The following is a 19,607-nucleotide window of genomic DNA, read 5'->3' as shown; positions in this document are numbered from 1 at the left end:
AGCTAGGGAAGGATTTTCAGAAGTGCCTAATTCTCAAAGGGACTTTGGATGCCTGGACCCTTTTGAAAGCCCTGTGAAAACCTGCATCTCTAGGCAGCTACCAATCTGCCAGTAGGACTTGATCCTTCCCTGTTAAATTGAATAGGACCTTTTCTACTGATTTGACCAAGAGCAGGATCAAGCCCTAGCTAAATGCTGGGATTAAATTACCTCTTGCACATGAAGAGCGGAGCTCCTTTGTTAGGTGTGCTTAGTTACACAGTGCTCTCATTCACTTCTGCCTAAATCTGCCTCAATTCTTTGCATTCTCATTCAGCATGAAAATGTGCAGAATGTGGGCAAAGGTACTGAAGTGCAAGAGCCACTGGAGCTGTGGGACACACAGAAGGAGGAGGATCTAGAGCAGGGGTTCCCAAACGGTGGCATGCATACCTCTGGGGGTATGCAAGACATCTTTGCGGGGTACACAGGAGAAATTGTGAAATAGCAGATTTAATTTTCTTTATGATAATAATTGACATTTAAGGGGTGAACATATAAAATGTATGCTGGTAGGGGTATGCAGGCAGCTGGTAAATCTGGAAGGGGGGATGCAATAAGAAAAAGTTTGGGAACCTCTGCTCTAGAGGAACTCTGGATCATAAGAATAAAATATTTTCTAGAGGCTCTTGAGCACCTGCTTCCCACAGGTTGCAGCCTTAGCTGACCCCTGAGCTGTACTGTCCAGTGAGATGGGAAAGGCATTGTCACTGCCCCACTCGAACCCCATAACCACATCAAAGTCCTTCCTTTTTGGAAAGCCAGCACAGAAAGAGGCATTTGCAAGAAGCAATGTCTACATACTACAAAGGATGTATATGCCCCCAAGAGTGAAATTCTCTGTTTCCTTTTCCTTCCTTCAGCTTAGCAAATTCCATGATACTTTAGAAAGCTCCACAACCTGAATGTTACCTGTTACAGTACAACACTTCAATAACCACATGTTCAAGTGGATATGCCTAATTGTTTCCCTAAAATACCTGGGGGGATAAACGAGAGTGAATTGCACATGCAACTGCTTGCTCCCTGCACATGCTGCATTTTATATTTCCACACACCCATTCAACTAGTTGTGCCCTCCTTCATATCTGCTTTATGAGCATATTTTTGAAAATTAACCCAAATTCTTTTTTCTTCTTGTTTTTACATTCAAGCAGGCATTTTCTATTGTGTTTAAAGGGATCTAAACCTTCACAGGGAGAATCTGGCTTTAAGAACCTATTACAGTCCTGCCATCCAAAGGGAAAAAGCATTTTCAGCTCATTGAAGGAACAGATCTTGCAAACTTTTCCTTGCAAGTCCATCTATGGTCATTTGAATAATTCCATTAACGAACTTTAAATAATGAGTGATTTATGTAAGTAGCCCCAAAGTTTGTCCAGAACTACTGAAACATTTCATTGCAAATTGAACTCATTTTCTGGAATTCAACTTGAAAATAACAAAATATGAAAAGATTTCTGTGTATTTAAGCTTGCTACTTAAATTCTCTATTAACATTCACTTGTAACAGTTAATTTTTAGTGAAATTTTCCATTTATAAAAGTGCTGTTACATTCAATATACAATGTGCAGTAACTATGACCCCAAATATGGTTCTCTTGGGAATAAAATGAACAGGCATATCAAGTAAAGAATCCTTACTATGCATAATATACCATCACCTTCTGCTTGCATAGTAAAAAGTATGAAAATTAAACTCCTTTGAATTTTCTCTAGCTCAAAGGGTTACAAATGAAAGCAGAGAACAAGAGGGTTTCTAGCAAATGTTAAATATATATAAAGTCTAATCAAACTTTTTGCAATATGCAAATAATTTCTCAGCAATTCACTAGTTTTTTGAAGATGGATGTCACTATAATCATGCAGTATAAATCAAAATTAGGTGAGAAAAATAATAAATTAGCAATTTGCAGAGATTTAATAATCTTGCCTTTATAATTCATTCTAGCATATCAGCACCATTTTTATATTAGCAGCCTTACTTTCAAAAATAGACATAACACTATCATAACATTTCATGCTTTCAGCTTTTTGAAAGAATGTCAGGAAAAAAACTCCCAGCGAGTGTTTCCATCAATCAGAGTTAGTGAAGGGAAAGAAAAGAGAGCACAGATCCTGCTTTGCAAGGTCTGCGAGTGGGGGCGGGGAAGACTGCGTTCCAACTCTGAAAGAGAAACATTTACCAAAGTTCAGCACCGATCCCAGACAGATTCCAGACAGCTGCACGTCCGTGGTACATTTAAATACACAAATCTTTACTATAGCACAGTTCAGTTTTCCAGTGACCGCTTACTGTTCGAGTGGCCTGCAATCTTCTACCCTCTCTGCCATGGGCGTGAGGAAAAAGGAGGTTATGTATGGTTCAGAAAAAAAATGAGTATTTTTTTCAGAGAAGTTAAATTGCCAATTCCTTCCAATTTCTAACTCTGCTTTCTTCTCCAAACTTTAGTTTTATGGATTTTCATCACACAGAAACAGTGATCTAAAATATCTTTAGCTGTATAGGTCTTTAATGCAGGACATTAACATTCAGGACGTTGTCTAGTAGGTCAGGAGATAGATGTGTCTGTGTGCATCACTGTTCGAAGGTCACAGATCAAAGAATGCTCAGTAGTGTGCCTTGCACTTGGGAAGGGCACTGTTAATGGGCGCTGTAGAATACCATTTGGTTTTGTCTGAGATATCCTGACATAACTAACGAAGCCAAGAGTACAACCAGCGCCCAATGAATTCAATACCTTGCAGCACCTTCCAAGAGATGGAGAGCGTTTTAGGAATTATGGCTGTTCTCTTAACCTTATCCCTTGCAGTGCTTTAGGACAGATGGGCTGAAAGCAACATAGAAAACCAGAGATTAGTGATCTTCACTACAATGTATGTGGATGATGATGTTTAAGCCTTGGTTTTATTGCTTTGTTTACCAGTATGTGCTTCGGTGGTTGTGGGCATTTATTTCATTTGGTCTGTAACACGCCAAAAAACAAACTAAAACTAGGAATGGGGGAAACGATATTACCTATGACCCAGAGATTTGATTGCTATTCAGTGAAATATATGCCACAGTAGGGTTTCAACTATATTCAAAACTCAGCTTCTACATAATAAAGCTCTTAATAATAAGCTGATTTTTTTCCCCGGCAACATTTCTTCAACTCCCCCTGTTTTATCACCTCACTACTCCCCAACCCCCATGGCTTGATTTCTTTGCTCAATGTGACATCTGTCTACACTAGATTGTAATATCCTTGGGCAAGCAAACATGTTTCCTTATGTGTCTGTAAAATTCCTAGCACAAATACAGTGTTCTGAAAATAAATAAGTAAATACTAATAAATACCTATTAGACCACTAACAACCTCAAAAAAAATCTCTTATCTTTTGAGCATAACTGCTTCAGCACCAGGAGTTACTGCAAATGACACACTGCCATGTGACCAACATTTCAATACATAAAGGCATCTTTGTTGATTTAAGTTTGTTCATGTTACAATCCTAACACCACATCTGGTGTTCACAGTGACCAAAACATCCCTTGTTAACTTCCAGTAAATAAATTATTTTCTGCGGAGACATTCCAGTGACTAAGATGAAAATAGTGTGGAAAAGGAAATGTGCCGGACCATTTATACTGTTTTTTATACATAGCTTAATGGGCACAATGCTGCTGAATACAAGGCTGCAGTTCAATTGAAGTGTTCCACTGTCATCACAAACAGCTGCAGAACCCCTGAGACTGAAATACAGCCCTCCCATTCAAGCTCATTTCATCCATTGTTACTTATAATATGATCTAAAGGAACATTTGCAGGATTTCATAGAAAGTTTAAATGTTGTTTGATGAGAGCCATTAGATATTTAAATCTGAAATGAATGACATACAGTAGCAGGGGAAGCAATCACAGCACACCTAAAGTAGAGCAGAAAACTTCACAGCGATTATCTCTACTTGTTTGTGGCTAATATTTGTAATGGTGCATGCAACACCATAATAGAAATACAAATCCCTGCGGCATAAAACTTACGCAGGCATCAGTCCTTGTTTCAGGTATTCTTTTTCAAAGTAGTTCTACGTTATACAAGATAAGCATAAAATGAATAGGAAAATGCCAAATGAAGAGGAATTTCTCTATCTTTTCGAAGCTGTTCCATTGAAACCCAGTGGATGACTTCTATACAAAGAATGAGGTATTTATTGTAATAGAATAAATATGAATAGCTACTCAAACATTTTGGGTGCCTAGCCAATAATCTGTGGCAATTTTGCTACCTGAATGACTAGTACTCTAAGTCTGTAGTACTAAAAAATCTGTTGTTCCCATTGTTCCCAGCACTAATGTCTCTGAAAGACTGCCAGCACATCCCACAGTGTTGCTTGTGGCAGGGAAGGATGGCCTTCTGACTAAAGCACACGGCTAGTGTAAAAATACCGTGGTCATCCATGGTCTCTTCATATCACACTTACTCCAGTTTGTGGCTCTCCCAAAAACCTAAGTCCAATTACCTAAAATTCTCTGCACCGCTCCTTGATTATAGACGTCTGTATATCCTCTTTTACTCTCCTTCCTGGATTACACAATGGTGGGGAATATTGTGCTTTTCTGGCCTCATTCCAGTCTCTTACAACCTTTCCTTTTTTCTCTTTTCCACCCTTTCTTCTCATTTGAACAGCACTGTATCAGCTTCTCTTCTCCCTTGTCTTTGTTCTGGTCATCTATTAACTATCCAAATTCTCTTCAGCACCCTTTCCCACTGATTTTCCTGGCTCTCTGCATGTCCTTTTTTTCTTACCACTTCCCACATTTGTCCTTGGTGACTACTGATAACCCACCTGACTTCTCAATTGCACATGTTCTCACTCTCTTGTCTTCATTTGACCTGAAGCCTGATTCAAGTCTCCTAACTCTCCAAAAGGACCATTCACTTGGCTTGATCTTCACTATGGCTATTCTATAACCTTGCATTACTCATCTTCTGATAAATCAATCTGTATTATCAGAACAGACTGGCTCATTTTCCACTTTCCCTTTCACTCCCCATAACCTGTTCTCCTTCAGTGGGCATTTCTATGATTTCCAGTCCCTCAAAGTAGGTAACTTTTAAAATCTGTTCTCAGCCCTCTTCCCTTTCTCCCACTAATATAGTTGTTGATTTCCTCTATGCTTCATTCTCCTCCATGCTTGACTTCTTTTTGCCCCTTTTCTTATTGCAAGGTAGTTTTTTGCTAACTCCAAGTTATAGCTCAACTAATAATCATTCCTGATCTCAAAAGAAGATTCCCTGGTGGAAATCTCATGTTCAAGCTGACTTCTTTGCTACAGATACATTTTCTTAGAATCAGAAAAAAATATGGCTGGAAGGGTTATCAATCCTGACTAAACCATGAAAGCAAAGCGTTAAGAACTTCCAAATATTGCAATTCCCCAGCCTCTCTGGCCTTGCCTGTTCCAATACTTAATCACCCTAACAGTAAGAAAGTTCTTAATATCCAACCTAGATTTCCCTTGAAATTTCAAGCCATTTCTCCTTGTCCTGTCCCCTGTGCCACAGAGAATAATTTATCTCCATCCTCCTTTTAGGTATTTGAATATTTATCAAATCTACCCTTAGTCTTATCTTCTCCAGATTAAATAATCCTATTTCTCTCACCCTTTCCTTGTATATCCTGTTTCCAAGATCTCTAATCTCTTTTTTTGCTCTCCACTGGACTCTTCCTAATTTATTCACATCTTTCTTGAAATGTGGGCCCCAAAACTGGACACACTACCCTAGGTGAGACCTCACAAGGGGCAAATGGACTGGGAGAATCACTTCCCTTTATTTCCAGTCTATGCTTCTATGGATACAGCCCAGTATGTTATTGGCATTTTTTTCTTTTTTTTCTTTTTTTTTTTGCAATAAGAAAACACTGGTGACTCATATTCAGCTTGTGGTTCCCTGTACCCCCAGGTCTTTTTCTGCAGTACTGTAGCCTCGCCAACCATTCCCCAGTCAGTAGGTCTTCTTCTCCTACTGAATTGAATCTCACACCACAATCCCAACTGCTTTTTTTGTTACCATTTGCATACTTCTCAAACCCACCTTTCTCCCAAGTTCTGCTTCTCCCTCTACAACATAGCTTCCCAAGGAAAAACTTACAAAATACATGACCTTTCTCTTTAATTCAGCTTTCCTTTCCCCTACATAATTTAGCCCTTTCTCTTCTATGATTTTCTCCTCCCATCTCACAAACACAAATCATAGTCTCCTCTCCACTTGCCTTAGTGATCCTATCCATTCTACCTTTTAATTTCCCTTATACCCATTCCCCTCCCTTATTCTTCTCCTTACCTCCTACTCTCACATGACAGTATGGATATGCTTTTGCCTCTTCCAACTTAATACACAAATTAATCAATATTGCTCTAATTGCCAAACACCAACATCTTCTTTTTCATTTCCTTGCTATTCATAATCACTGGCTAGTGTTATTCTTCTCCAGTTACATAGAAGAATATCTCCAGTCTGGCTTCTACCTCCTGCACTTCACTCAAGTTCTCTTGCCAAAGTCTTCATGGTCTATTCCTTGAAAAAGCTCTGAATTAGAACTCCACTTCCATCATCTCGACAGCCACCTTTGACACAAAGGTCCATGATCTTCTTAAAATCTTGTCCTCCCTGTGCTTCTGTCCTTTCCTGATATCTCTTCAGTTTGTTCCTTCAGTACAACCACTTTCCGTGGAGATTCCAGAAAACTCTTTCCCAGGTCTCCTCTCTTTTCCTAATGCACCTTATCTCCATGAACTCCATCCATAGACACAAATTCAACTATTAGCATGATGTGGATAGTTCATTGCATGGATAAGCATACCTCTCTATTTGAGACCTATCTTCCTTCTGTCCAAATTAATATATTAGCTCATCTCCCTGACATTTCCGCTTGGATGTCCAGCTTTCAAGTTAAACTCAACATGGCTAAAACAGAGCACTTAATCTTCTCTCAATGGCCTTCCTGTGATTTTTTCTTGACTTTCTGAAGTGTATTATCTTGCAATTTCAATTAGTGAAATTGACTTAGCTCACAAGATAGCTGTCACCACATCAAGAATCTGTATGTGTGTACACTTCAATGTGGCTTAAGTCAATTTAGTTAAGCTGACTTTGTTAAATCACCTTATTTTAAGCCAACTTAATATGTGTGCACACACCCATAGACACTTGGGAGAAGTGCTTGTCTTCTATGAAACTTTTCACCATTTAATTTAACAGTTTTAAGTTGAAATGAAAAGGGCAACAGCCAAAATCTTCATGGGTGCAGTCTGCTGTGAATGCCACCAACATCCTGCCTGTCACTCAGGTTCCTAACCTGAGTATCATCTTCCACTTTGACTTCTGTTTTAGATCCTTACGTTTAGGTTGTTTAAATCTCACAAATGATTCCTGCATGTTCTCTCCAAGATTTATCTTGTTTTTCCTATCCATCCACACAACAAAAAGTCATAATTCCCAGGAAAGTCCTTAAACTCTAGGCTAATGGGTTAAGCAGGGTGGGGAACATTCTCCACCCCACCTACTGAAGCTGAGCCACTAGGCAGAAAGGGATGTGTGAATAATGAAACCAGAGAAGAGCATGCAAAATGCAGCCAGACTCTGTAGCTCATTGAGGCTTCTCCAAAGAAGGAAGGGAGCCTTGGATTCTGCCCCCAGTGATGTTTATGCATTAAGCAATTATTCTCCTTCCCCAGGTTGAATAGGATTATTCCCCTGAGGAAAGATGAGTATTTTGGGGGCAATTGCCCATGTAGGTTTCAACATCTAGTAGGAAGAATAATACTTAAGCAACAGTCTGTAAATTTTAGAGCCAGTAACCCTCACATCGATAACATTAGCTGGAAAACAGATGGCAAGCAGACACATTAGGAGCATCCCATAATTTCTACCTGGGTTTTAACCAGCAATACCACTAATATTCCTACCTTGGACCCTCCCTAAACAAAGACTGAAAATTCTACTACAACATGTGAATGTTTTATAGTGAAAGATTATAAGATGCCTTTCACAACAGACATTGGTATACTATAGCCATATCTTTGATAGAGATGTTAGGTCTTCAGAATCTTTCTATTTTACTTATAGTAATGGCACTTCACAAGAATTCTTTTCATAATTAAACAGACCTTTAAAAAATATTAAATGGTCTGAGGATAAACAAATGCAGAATGAATGCCATATTCTCCAAAGTCTCAAACATTCTAAAAAGAAGGACAAGTGGCATCAAAGATGTGCATACACACATACTAACTTGCTGACAGTTAAACTGACTTAACTGTAAGTCGACTTAACTGTCAGAGCATACACACGTATGTGGAGCAAAGTCGACTTAAATGACTTTCATATTAGTGAAACTGACTTAGCTCACAAGATGGCCATCACTACATCAAGGATCTGAATGTGTATGCTCTTCAGTGTGGCTTAAGTCAACTTAGTTAAGTCGACTTAGTTGAACGGCCTTATTTTAAGTCAACTTAGTATGCATACATGCACACAGACACCCTGGGGAAGTGCTTCTCTTCTATGGAACTTTTCACAATTTCTTTAATTAAACAGTGTTAATTTGAAATGAAAAGGACAACAGCCAAAATCTTCATGGATGCAGTCTGCTGTTTGGCAAATCAAGAGAGTTGCCTCTTGCATTTTTCGTGTAATAGAACGGTTGTTTCATTCTAAGAACTTGCAAGGTGACATTCTACATTAGCCAAAGAACACCAGGGGCTGTCCACTGATATATAAATCAGATGACTGACTGACATACAGAAAGACTTTTTCTTTTCTCCTACTATCCAGTTCAAAACCTATTTAAGTCAATGTCTTAACTGCATATGCTTTTCTTCCCTGGAAACATAATGACCCTACTTTTTTGTTTAAATAATGCATGGAAGAAGAAATTTTAAGAGTCTTAGTCTTACATTGCATTTCTTATCATGTTTTTTCTGGTTTTATGTTAAATGAAATTGATTAACTGAATCTATTCAAATCTGTGAGCTCTTCTTTGAAAAAAAGTGTACAGCTGGCCATTTACATGAAGGAAGGTGGGATGGGTTTTTCAACATAGATAGAACATCATCGATTATTTAAATATAAGATAGATTATAAATGAAAATATCCAATTTAAAGAGAAACAGATTTCCAGGCAGTTTTCTTTAAAAGAAATGTAAGCTGCTCATTTACATATACAAAATCATAAGATTTATTCAAAACCGCCGGTGGCTTTCAGTGGTTCGCTTATCATAGAGCAAAAGAGTGACAAAAAGCTCAATGAAGTTTTTTATTATAGGCAGCCCAAACCAGCAAAAAAAAAAAATACATACCTCCTACTCAGGATGGAACCTTATACTTTTTACTGCTGCCAACCAAAAGTGACATTTTGTCAGCTAAGTTTCTGATCACAGTTGAGACCAAAAAATTAAAGTTTGGTAAAACGAAAAAGAATTAAAGGTTCTACAAATAAGGCATATTTTTGCAATCTTTGAAAAATGTTAATGAAAACAGTTTTCTTCTAACGATTCATTGCACATCAGTTTTGTGAACACATTATTAGGTCATGAAAGCCAGAAAGTAAAAAATGTTGAAAGCAAAAGTAAAATTGACCTGTCTTGTTTCACAGTCTGAAATATGGGAATTGTAATAAGGAGCAAGCACATGGCAAAATAATTTGGGTTTTTGAATTCACTAACGTAATTTATATCTTAGTTAAATGATAAGTCATTTTTTTTCTTATTTTAAATTTGGGTTTTATATTATGATTTCATTACCTTGCACTAAAAAAGCAAAGGGAAAAAAAAAATCAGTTGGGATAATGTCCACTTACTATTTATTCTCTTTTTCCCTCATAGGCTTTACACAAAAGTAATCCACCCCCATAAATTTAATAGTTGTATTTTCCTTTCTAAGAAAGGAACAGTCCCAGTCCTCCATGTCTCCAGCTGATGCAAATTAGGATAGCTGCGCTGACTTCAAGGAGAATGTTCTGTTTATACTAACCATGGATCTAGCCCATATTGAAGTCAATGGGTTTCCAGCAATGACTGGCTTGCAGAATTACTACTAGCATCTTGAATTTAATTTGATAGGCTTCCTGGGCCCAGTCCCAGGAAAACAGGGAAACCCCTTATTTGTAAGGACACTAAACATAAATCAGGCTGTGTGGTTTTTAATCCACAGGTCTCATGATGGGGAACGGAAGATGGGGGAAGGAAGCTGCTAAAACAAGAGTATCCTACAGTGCCTGGCACAAGCTACTGTGCCACATGCACATGTATGTACGTACGCTTCCCTTGGCCAGTGCCATCCTCCACATCACTGCATCTGTTCTCAGGAACTTTGAGGTAGGTAGGGTGAAATCCAGGCCCCCTTCAAATCAATGGCAAAAACTTGTTTGTTTTCAACAAGGGGCTACTGCTTAGAAGTGCATTAAGAGAGATCTAGCAGGGAGCACTGGCTCTGTTCCACAACTGGGTTATGTATTGCCCCTGCACAGAGACATAAAGACTCTTGTTAAGTGCCTTTCCTGCACACTCATGCAGAAATGAGCTCAAAATGGTATCTAGCTACAGAATCTGGGCCACATTCAGCTCATCTGTGCAAACCCAATGAGTTTAATATTGTTCCACAGCATTAAATTAAAGTGAAATTTGATTCCATGTATCTATATGAAAAAGCAGCAGGTGAAAAACAAAAATCATGGTGCTGTATTCCTTTTCAGTAAGTTGTATCAAATAATGTCTTTTACTAACTGCATTAGAGAGCAATTATGACTTAATGGCTGTCTAAATCCATTATCGGTGTACATTTAACCTTTCAATATTTAAAGATAATATTTAATTTTAGCAAATTAATGGACTGCCTGTGAGACCAAATATATCTATTTAGTTTCCCTGTTTTTTCATCAGTGATATTACTCTTTAGAAACCAACTCCTATGACAAGGAAACTGTTAAAGTTCATTGTCTGTGTGCTTGTACTTCAAACTGAGGTTAATAATACAGAAACTACAATGACCTAAGTAAAGAGCGCACTCCTTGTAGCTAGTGCACATTACTTCTATCCCTAATAACATTATTTTCAATCCACTTGAGATTTATTTTTGATCATGGGCAGAGAAGACTTTTATACAGCTATTTACCTTTATATTCAGTTTTCAGAACTAATTATTTATAAAAAAATACAGCTATTTTTGAGCTGGTTCCTTTCTTTTAAACTTGTTGCCACCTAAGTGTTGAGTTACAGACTTCTTTGGAGAAAGATTTTTAGCAGAATGAACATTTCACATTCTCATTAGAAAGTAACAATGATGTTTATGGGGTCTGAAAACTGCTTTGGTTTCACAGTTATATGTTAGGTGATTTTACCAACTGGAGAAAATGCAATTGAATAAAAAGTTTGCTATCCAGTCTGTTCTCTAAATAATAATTAAAACATTCTAAGCCTTCATAAAGGAAATGACTCGATTCATATTATAAGTGGTTCAAAACAGCGTGGACTTCTCAAATTAAAATGTTTCAGACTTAAAAATGAGTTACTCCATTATTTCACAAAATGCAAGATTTTTAAAAATGGGTGCATAAAGTTGGGCTTCTAGCACCTTACTTTGGGCACCTGCATAAATGGCCTCCTTTGTAAAACTGAGTCTTCTGCAGCTCTCTTTGACAATGAAATAATAATATCCAGGTCACTTATTTAGGTAGCTAAGTACATATGAGGAAGCTTAAATTTAAGTAACCGTTTTTAAAATGGGTCAGACAAAGGACATTGCATGTTTTTATTGGGACTATGAAACTTTTAATCTCAGTCCCTAAAATCTTAAAATCATATTTCACACACAACTCTGTAAAAAGGGATAGAGGGAGAAAGAACAGAGGGTACACGAAAAAGATGATGAGATAACTCAATAAAAACATAAACTGTTAAATGTAATAGTCTAAGCATGATGATTTGATGATGCCATCTATAGTTTCTTTTCAGTTAAATAAAAAGATGACAATACAAACTTTACCTATTAGAAACAAGTGGATGAATGATCTAATGATCTCATTTCTATGTTGCAATTACGTAAGTGATTTCAAATACGTTATCTATTTAAAGTTGATTGTTACAGAACTAGGCTGACAACTTACTGATTTACTGAAAGGTTAAAGATGTTCATCTGTGAATAAGTCATTTTTAACGTAGCTTGACTTTGCACATTATATGCACTTTCAATTCCCTGGTGCTAGCTGTCATATTCTATGCAAAATGCCAATAAAAATTCACCAGCAAAAATCTAGCCAATTCTTCCAAATCCAATGAAGTTATACGTTATTCATGCCATTAACCCAAAATTTAATAGTCAAACGCTATAATCCTTTACTCAAGGAAATTCACCAATGTCGGTGGGACTTTTGCTCAAGACTTCAGGACTTGATTCAAAGTTTGGAAAAAAAAACTATAGTGTGTAGCATACGTTCTATTCCCTGAACAATTTGGGAGGTTAAGTCATAAAAGAGCTGCTTAAATTATCATTCACACGTACTCTGCAGGCATAAAAACTATGCTGAAGTCAATAACCGAGAGTGTTTTCAAAGTGGATGAAAGCCAAGAAGGGATAGAGATAACAGGGGAAAATAAAAGGATTATGTCCCCATACTGAAATGGGGTAACGCAGATTATCTTAGGGAAATGTCAGGAGAGAGAAAACATGCTTAGGACAATTATCTCATCACTTTAACTAGTGCAAGACTTTCTGAGGGTAACACATTCATTCACAGCTCCATATAACTACAGTGGGACTCTAATGCCCAAATCCCACAGGCAGAGTAGCAATATAGTGACACCAGGGAAAGAGTCTATATGCCATTGTCACAGGGGTGAGAATGAGAGCTGTGGTAGGGAGCACCCAAGAGGGAAGCATTGGGATCTACTTTTACTTGGGTGCAATGGATAAAATACATTTCTCAAGAGGTGGAAAGGGACTGTACTATAGGCCCAATGGTTTCCCCAAATTAGAAGACTGGATTTAACCACACACATACATCCAGGGAAATCTTCTTCACTGGAATCTTACTGAATAGATGGAATATGGCAAAACTATACGATACAGCTTCACTAAGTTGTCTCAAGGACAATCTGAGGATCACATGATGCCTTCTCTAGGACATCTTAGAAGAGAGGGACAGGGAGACAGAAAAATTTTGCTTTCTATTGTAGTTTCTTTCATATTCTTTCCTGGAGGCTTCTGACTGTTTTCTTCCTCTTCCCTTATAGGGGAAGCAGAGGTCAAACTATCCAAGCCCCATAATTCCTTCAATATCCAACTGCTTTGCAGTTATCTGCTGAAGGCACAGGGCCATTTGCATGAAAACCTTGGGCCTCTGCACTGTCTCACAGGCTTTCCATGGGTTGCTTGGGCTCCTTGGTAGAACAGTTTTAAAGGCTCCACGCTCTTTGCTTCCAGGCCATCCCCTACCTTTAGCAGTCCCTTGCATATGCCCTTTAAGGAAAATTCTCCAGTGAAAAAGCTGCATAGGAATGCTTTGCCTGTATTAACTGACCTTAAGAGTCCCCATGTGCTACTAAAGGGTACCATACGTCATCATGGCTCCATACCCATCTATACCCACCCCGTCCCCATGAGGTCAGGTATAGAAGCAATCTGCCTGCGTCCAACAGGGGCACATCTGAATATACAGTAGTGAGGTATTCCCTCCACTAACCTGCATGAAATGAACAGTTTGGGAGGTGACTTCAAACATTTTCAAAGTACATATGATTTATCTTGATAAATATATATGGGGTGTTGAGGGCTGATATCAAGCTAGATATTATAAAAATATCCCTAATCATCAGGAACACCATTTGAACAGGAGAAGTAAGGCAAACACCTGAACTACTTTCAAGAGGAACTGTGATAAGTTTATGAACAAGTTTATGTATTATAGTAGCTGGCAAATGGAGACTGGATTTGATAATCCAGAGGTCCATTAAAGTCCTAAATAGTCTATTAAATGATAAAATCATACAACTATTTTAATAATGGCTAGAATAATACTTTGAAATCAATGTCGTATGTGGAAGCACAGGTACAGGCAACTGAAGAAATACAAATAAGTGAAAACAGCAAAGTATGAACCCGAAATTGCCATGAGAACTATAGGGAAACAATATGGAAAGTACTGACTCCACATACTTCAATTCTGGCCAACTCATTTTACTGCAGGGTGTCAGCTATGAGTTAGTAAACATTTAAAGTTTTGAGCTTGTGTATCTTAGAAACCAACCTTTTTCTTCATGCTTTACATCAATAGTTCAGATTATTGGTGATACTTGGGCTAAGTCTTTGGATCTGTGAATAAATTAATTGACATTAAAACCAGAAGGAGTTATAACAATCTCTCAATCTGACCTCTGGCATAGCACATGCCAAAAAAACACCCTCACTCTAGAGCTGTTGTAGGGCATACTTAATGGTGAGACTTTGGCTTCTGCCACCTTCAGTGACCTTGAAGGAATTGTATAAATACTACCTCCAGCCATTTTCAGTATTGTGTGACCAGAGCTGGAGGGGGTTTTGATTGTTTGCTTGGTTTGGGGTGTTTTTGTTTTGTTTTGTTTTCTGGGAGAGTTGCTTAGTTCCTATTTGCCAACACTGTTGGAGGCATGTAGTTTTTGTGTTGTTGTGTTTATGGTAAATTCACCTACGTGGAAAAAAGAGGAAATTTATAAATAGAGAAAGGTTCTGACGGAGGAAGCTCAGCTCTACTTCCTAAATTGCAGTTATATTCTGTATGAAACTACTTGATTTCATTTGAGACTTAATATTTAATGATAGGGAGAATGATAGGGAGAATGAGAGACAGGAGGATCAGTGTGGAAGGAACACTCCAGTGGAGATTGTGCAAAAACAACATCTGGAAGAACGATTTTGGATGGAGACCCATTGGCAGACACCAGAACCAGCATGAGGAAGACAGAAACAAATATTAATTCTTATTTATTTCAGACATTACAACTTACATGTCCAATGCCAACAATTAGGACCTCAAAAAACCATCTGATATTGTCACTTAAAAGCCCAAAGAGGACTGTATATACAGGACTGAAAAAGATAATTGTGGGTTAGACTTCTGTTTGTGACCATCAGAAATGGTACCTTAATTTGGCCTTAATGACCTATAATCTCTTTTAGCATATGGCTTTTAGAATGGTTATTATTCAGCTTGATCTATGGCTATAATGGAACAGAACAGAACTGTGGGTATAATTAAAATAAGTTCCTGTAAAAGTGGAATATGTAGTACATTGCTAATGTGTAAATGACTAAATAACTTAATTAGGTGAAATGAAGTGCACTTATAACCACAGATGCTTAAGCCGAATCATGATAATGTTGTGTATGTGAATATTTTTTTTTAGATATGTTTATTACCCAAACAGTAGGACAAGGGAATACAAAGCATACACCAGCTATAAAAATAGTAGTGGATATTTTTTTGCTTTAAAAAGGTTTTCATTACAAAATAACATGCTATTACTATAAAATTTCTACAACAAATATCCCTTCACCAGGCTTTTCCATTCCATGAAAATCTCTTCTTACTCTAGCAAAAGTTTACAAAAATGTATAAGATAAAATTATTATTAGGGCAAACTTATTAAGAAGAACAACTGGGGCCCTTTCCCTTCTACCCTATGCCACGCATTTCCCCCACTGCAGTCAATCATCAATGTAAGCAATTTAATGAATTTCTTGTGTTGAGAAAATAGCCAAAATCTGTTTGTGTTGAACTCAATGGCACAACTCCCACTGACTTCAATAAGAGCAAGACTGGGTTCAAATATTGTGAGGAAAGTGAATAAAGTGCCCTTCATAATTCAAAATACGGAACAGGTCTCAACAGTGCCCCATCTGAGAGCATCAACCTGAATATGAGGAGATGCAAAATCACTTCCAGCACTTGAATTCATTGATTTATCCATATTCATTCTGCCCTTTCTACCACTTCATCCTTACTGTAGGTGAATGTATCATAACCATGTGCATGATGAGGAGATGAATAAGAATTAGTGACTGTACACTTGAAGGAGTCTTCAACCAAATAAGCAACCATGAAATGTGCACTATAATTGTACAATGAAAGATAAAATGGAAAAAAAGTCTTCAACGCTGCAGTTTCACAAATACCTGAAAAAGCTGCAGCAACTCTTCGTTCCAGAAAGCAATGACTTTACTCACTCACCCCATGAAATAAAGTGGCAACAGAGGTTTCTAGTAACTTCTTGGAATTGGTGCCAATGACTTGGGCAAAGCAATGCTAACAACAAAGATTCACTGACACTTGGATGAAAGCCATTTTAAGTTAAAGAACATACACTAGTAATCTGGAAAGGCAGTGGTCCTCTGATGTATGACAAAATATCTGACCATTTTGTATGATGTACTGATCTTGTGGCAAGGCATTAATTCTGAAGACAATCCTTTGTTGAACAAACTGAAAACAAGAATGTCTAGGATTCTCATTTGTTAGAAATGTGGAAACATTTGGAAAAGACACTCTTTTCTCCCTCCATAAAGAATAGATACTGGTCACACACATGGCCATAAACAATTGGGGAAATGTAGGGTCCCTTGGTAGTAACAATACCATGCCAAACACACGCATCTGAATTTTGGTTTGACATAATAATGATCTTCTGACGGAATACTAAACATAGGCGGAAATCGGATAATGGTAGGAAGTGGGCATGATCTCAGACTAGAGGAAACTTGGAATAGCTCACTGTTACTTTAGCGATTGACATATGGGGGGCAGCAGTGCTACATAAATTTTCCACTATGATAACCACATTTTTGGCAGGGATGAACATCAAGCCACAATTGGAGAGCATGCTTTGAATAAATAGCACAACCCATTTTTGCAGTAGACTTCTACCAATCTTTATTCTTTGTGCACATTTTCACTACAAAGGAAACATATGGTCCATTGTAACTGCTTCAAAATATTTTGAGACATTTGCGAAGTTTTTAGAGGGTGGCATCAAAGGACTTGTAAATATCCCTCCGTGACAGTCCCTTGGTGAAGGGTTGACACTTAAAAAACACCTTTTGGGTACAATTTATGTAGATACAGTAGAGACTCAGTATCTCCCATTCACCTTCAGCTATTTCTTTTGATGTATTCATGTACTTGGAGAAATGCTGCATCTCTTTATAATACATATATGTATTTGCTGTGGGATGTAATGAGTTGATATTTTAAAATCAAAAGACAGTCTAGGAAGCAGTGAGGTAGCATCTACTTAAGACATCTGCAGACAAAATTACTACTGCTACCACTGTTGGAAATTTCAGATAAATCTGTCCTTGATATCAGAGTATGCATTTTTGGTAAAGGTGGTTTTACTCAAACATTGTGTATATTATTGACAGATGGGGAATGAAATAAACTATTAAATTCTTTATGAGAGGGAATCAATTCACCTTCTACATTTTGTACAACCTCAAACACAGTGGCATTCCCCAGTGAATATAATGAACAAGTAATAAAGAGAGAGAGAAAAAAAAAAACCATATAGTAAGAACATGGGTTTCCAAGTCATCTAAAGTAGAGGACTAATCCTACAGCCCTTAAGACGAGAGAAAATTCTTTTGTGATCTGAGAAAAAGGAAATGAGAGTGTACAGAACCAGAGAACACTAGAGACCCTATTGACTTAAAAAGTTATCCTTTTGCCTCATAATACTTAGCCTAGCAGAGTTAAAAACAACACCTAAAATTAGCATGAATGAAGGGAACTACAGAGAAAAAGTTATTTTTCACCATTGTTTGTTTACTAGTTCCCTCAAAATTAGTTTGTACATTAGCCATTTTCACTGTTTTCTGCATAAGTTTTTGTTTGTCTAGGCCTCTTAGTCAGTAACAGATGGAGGAAAACAAATCTTAAAAAAAAAAAGAAAAAGAAAAATATTGCTGTAGTATCATTAAAATTGGCAGGGGAACTCCAAAGTAAGTGTAGTACCTGCAACTGCTTTTTATTTTAACTGATATAGATTTCAAGTTTGCATTCCTCAAAGGAAATGGGTCTCATCCTGTTTCCATGTCAGGCAGGGGTCAAACATATATCCCACAAGCCAGATCTGGCCTGTGGAGCTGTTTCCTCTGCTCCGTGGGGCTCCTGCTGTGCCCCAGAATTCAGGGAAAGGGTGAATCGAGGGCAGGGCCAGCCATTGAATTCAAGGATATGGGACCCCATTAGGGATGGATTTTGGCCAACACAGTTCCACTTGCCCCACCACCTCCTGTCCTGTCGCTGCCACTCCCCCTACTGCTGCCGTCTCTGGACCCAGCCTGAGAGCAGTGCAGATCCAAATCAGCAGGGACTGGGTGAGTTTGACACTCCTGATGTAAGCTAATGGGTAGTTTATCAAAGGGAGCAGAACTGGCTCAGCAAAAGGAACAAATCTTGTTTTCCGGAAAGAATGAAAATACAGAATAGGGTTGTCTGCTTCTCTTGTAGTCTTTCACTTTCAATCTAAATGATTTTTATTTTAGATTAAAGGAGAAGAAAACAAAGAAAGAACAAATATCAAACCTTCACAATGAAAACAAAGCATCTCTCTTCCTCTATGTAATCACCCATTTTTCAAATGCATCATAGCCTTCCCCCATGACAAACAAGTGGTAGCCTTCTTAGAAAGGTACAGTGTACAAAAAACAGAATTATAGTCAGATACCTGACAGACCCTGTACGATAAGTCTTCTTATCTTCTTATGTTCCGATACAATGTTGATGGACAGTATAAAACCTACAGTTACATGAATGGGGCTCCTAGGCACTGTGGCAATGCAAACAGAAAATCAGCTTTATTTGATTGTCTGATTATGTTTGGATTTACAATATTTTTAGTGCCTTCCTCTGTTCTGATCGCTTGGTAGCTAAATTTTTTCTCTCCGTCTTCCTCCTGAACAAAAAAAAGAGTATCAAAAAGGAGAAAACTGGAACTGAAGATCATGGAACCACAGCCAAATCAATAAGGCCTGAGCTTCTTGGCTAAGAAGCCCGGTGATATTGTCTTAGAGATTTCTCATTGATGAAAAGGAATTCAAAAGGAAAGTGTTTCACTTCTGCCCCACTGCATATTCCAAATGAAATGATAGAATTTCCTAAAATTGCTTCTCCTTGCTTCCAAAACAAGACTGGAAATCCTGCCCCCATAGTTTTTGGATCATGAGGGTTAATGAACTGCAATGCCTAGCCTGCCCTACATAGCCTGGATTCCCACGTGTAGGAGAAACACAAAACAAGTCAGTAAAGAGAAATGGTAATGCAAATGACATGATAAAATGTTTAAGTATTTTGGATCTTAAAGAGCTTAGACTAACTGGGTAATGACTAAGCCCTCCCCCCAGCACCCACAATTTTGCTGGTTGGGGTCTTGCTTTGGGGAGAGAAAAGACCAGGTCTGCACAACAAGGGGGCTTCCTCCTCCCCCCGCCCCGGGCCCCAGTTCCCAAGAAGCAAAAAGCAGGGCTGGACAGCCCCATGCTGGAGTTCCTGA

General features: G+C 38.0%; 1 protein-coding gene and 1 long non-coding RNA gene across 7 annotated transcripts in view; both read right to left on the bottom strand.

Annotated features, from left to right (window-relative positions):
* The window catches only part of TCF4 (transcription factor 4), a 346,905-nt gene that overhangs the window by 308,066 nt on the left and 19,232 nt on the right, over positions 1-19,607 (bottom strand). The window lies entirely within an intron of this gene.
* LOC109307722 overlaps positions 16,962-19,607 on the bottom strand; it is a 17,046-nt gene continuing 14,400 nt past the window's right edge. Inside the window, exon 3 of the long non-coding RNA XR_002100343.1 lies at positions 16,962-17,344. This is a non-coding gene — a long non-coding RNA (uncharacterized LOC109307722). The remainder of the gene's footprint in view (positions 17,345-19,607) is intronic.

The sequence above is a fragment of the Crocodylus porosus genome, unplaced genomic scaffold, assembly GCF_001723895.1.
Source record: "Crocodylus porosus isolate Cpor-Errol unplaced genomic scaffold, CroPor_comp1, whole genome shotgun sequence".
Taxonomy (NCBI): Eukaryota; Metazoa; Chordata; order Crocodylia; family Crocodylidae; genus Crocodylus; species Crocodylus porosus.
This window is presented reverse-complemented; position numbering and strand designations above follow the sequence as displayed.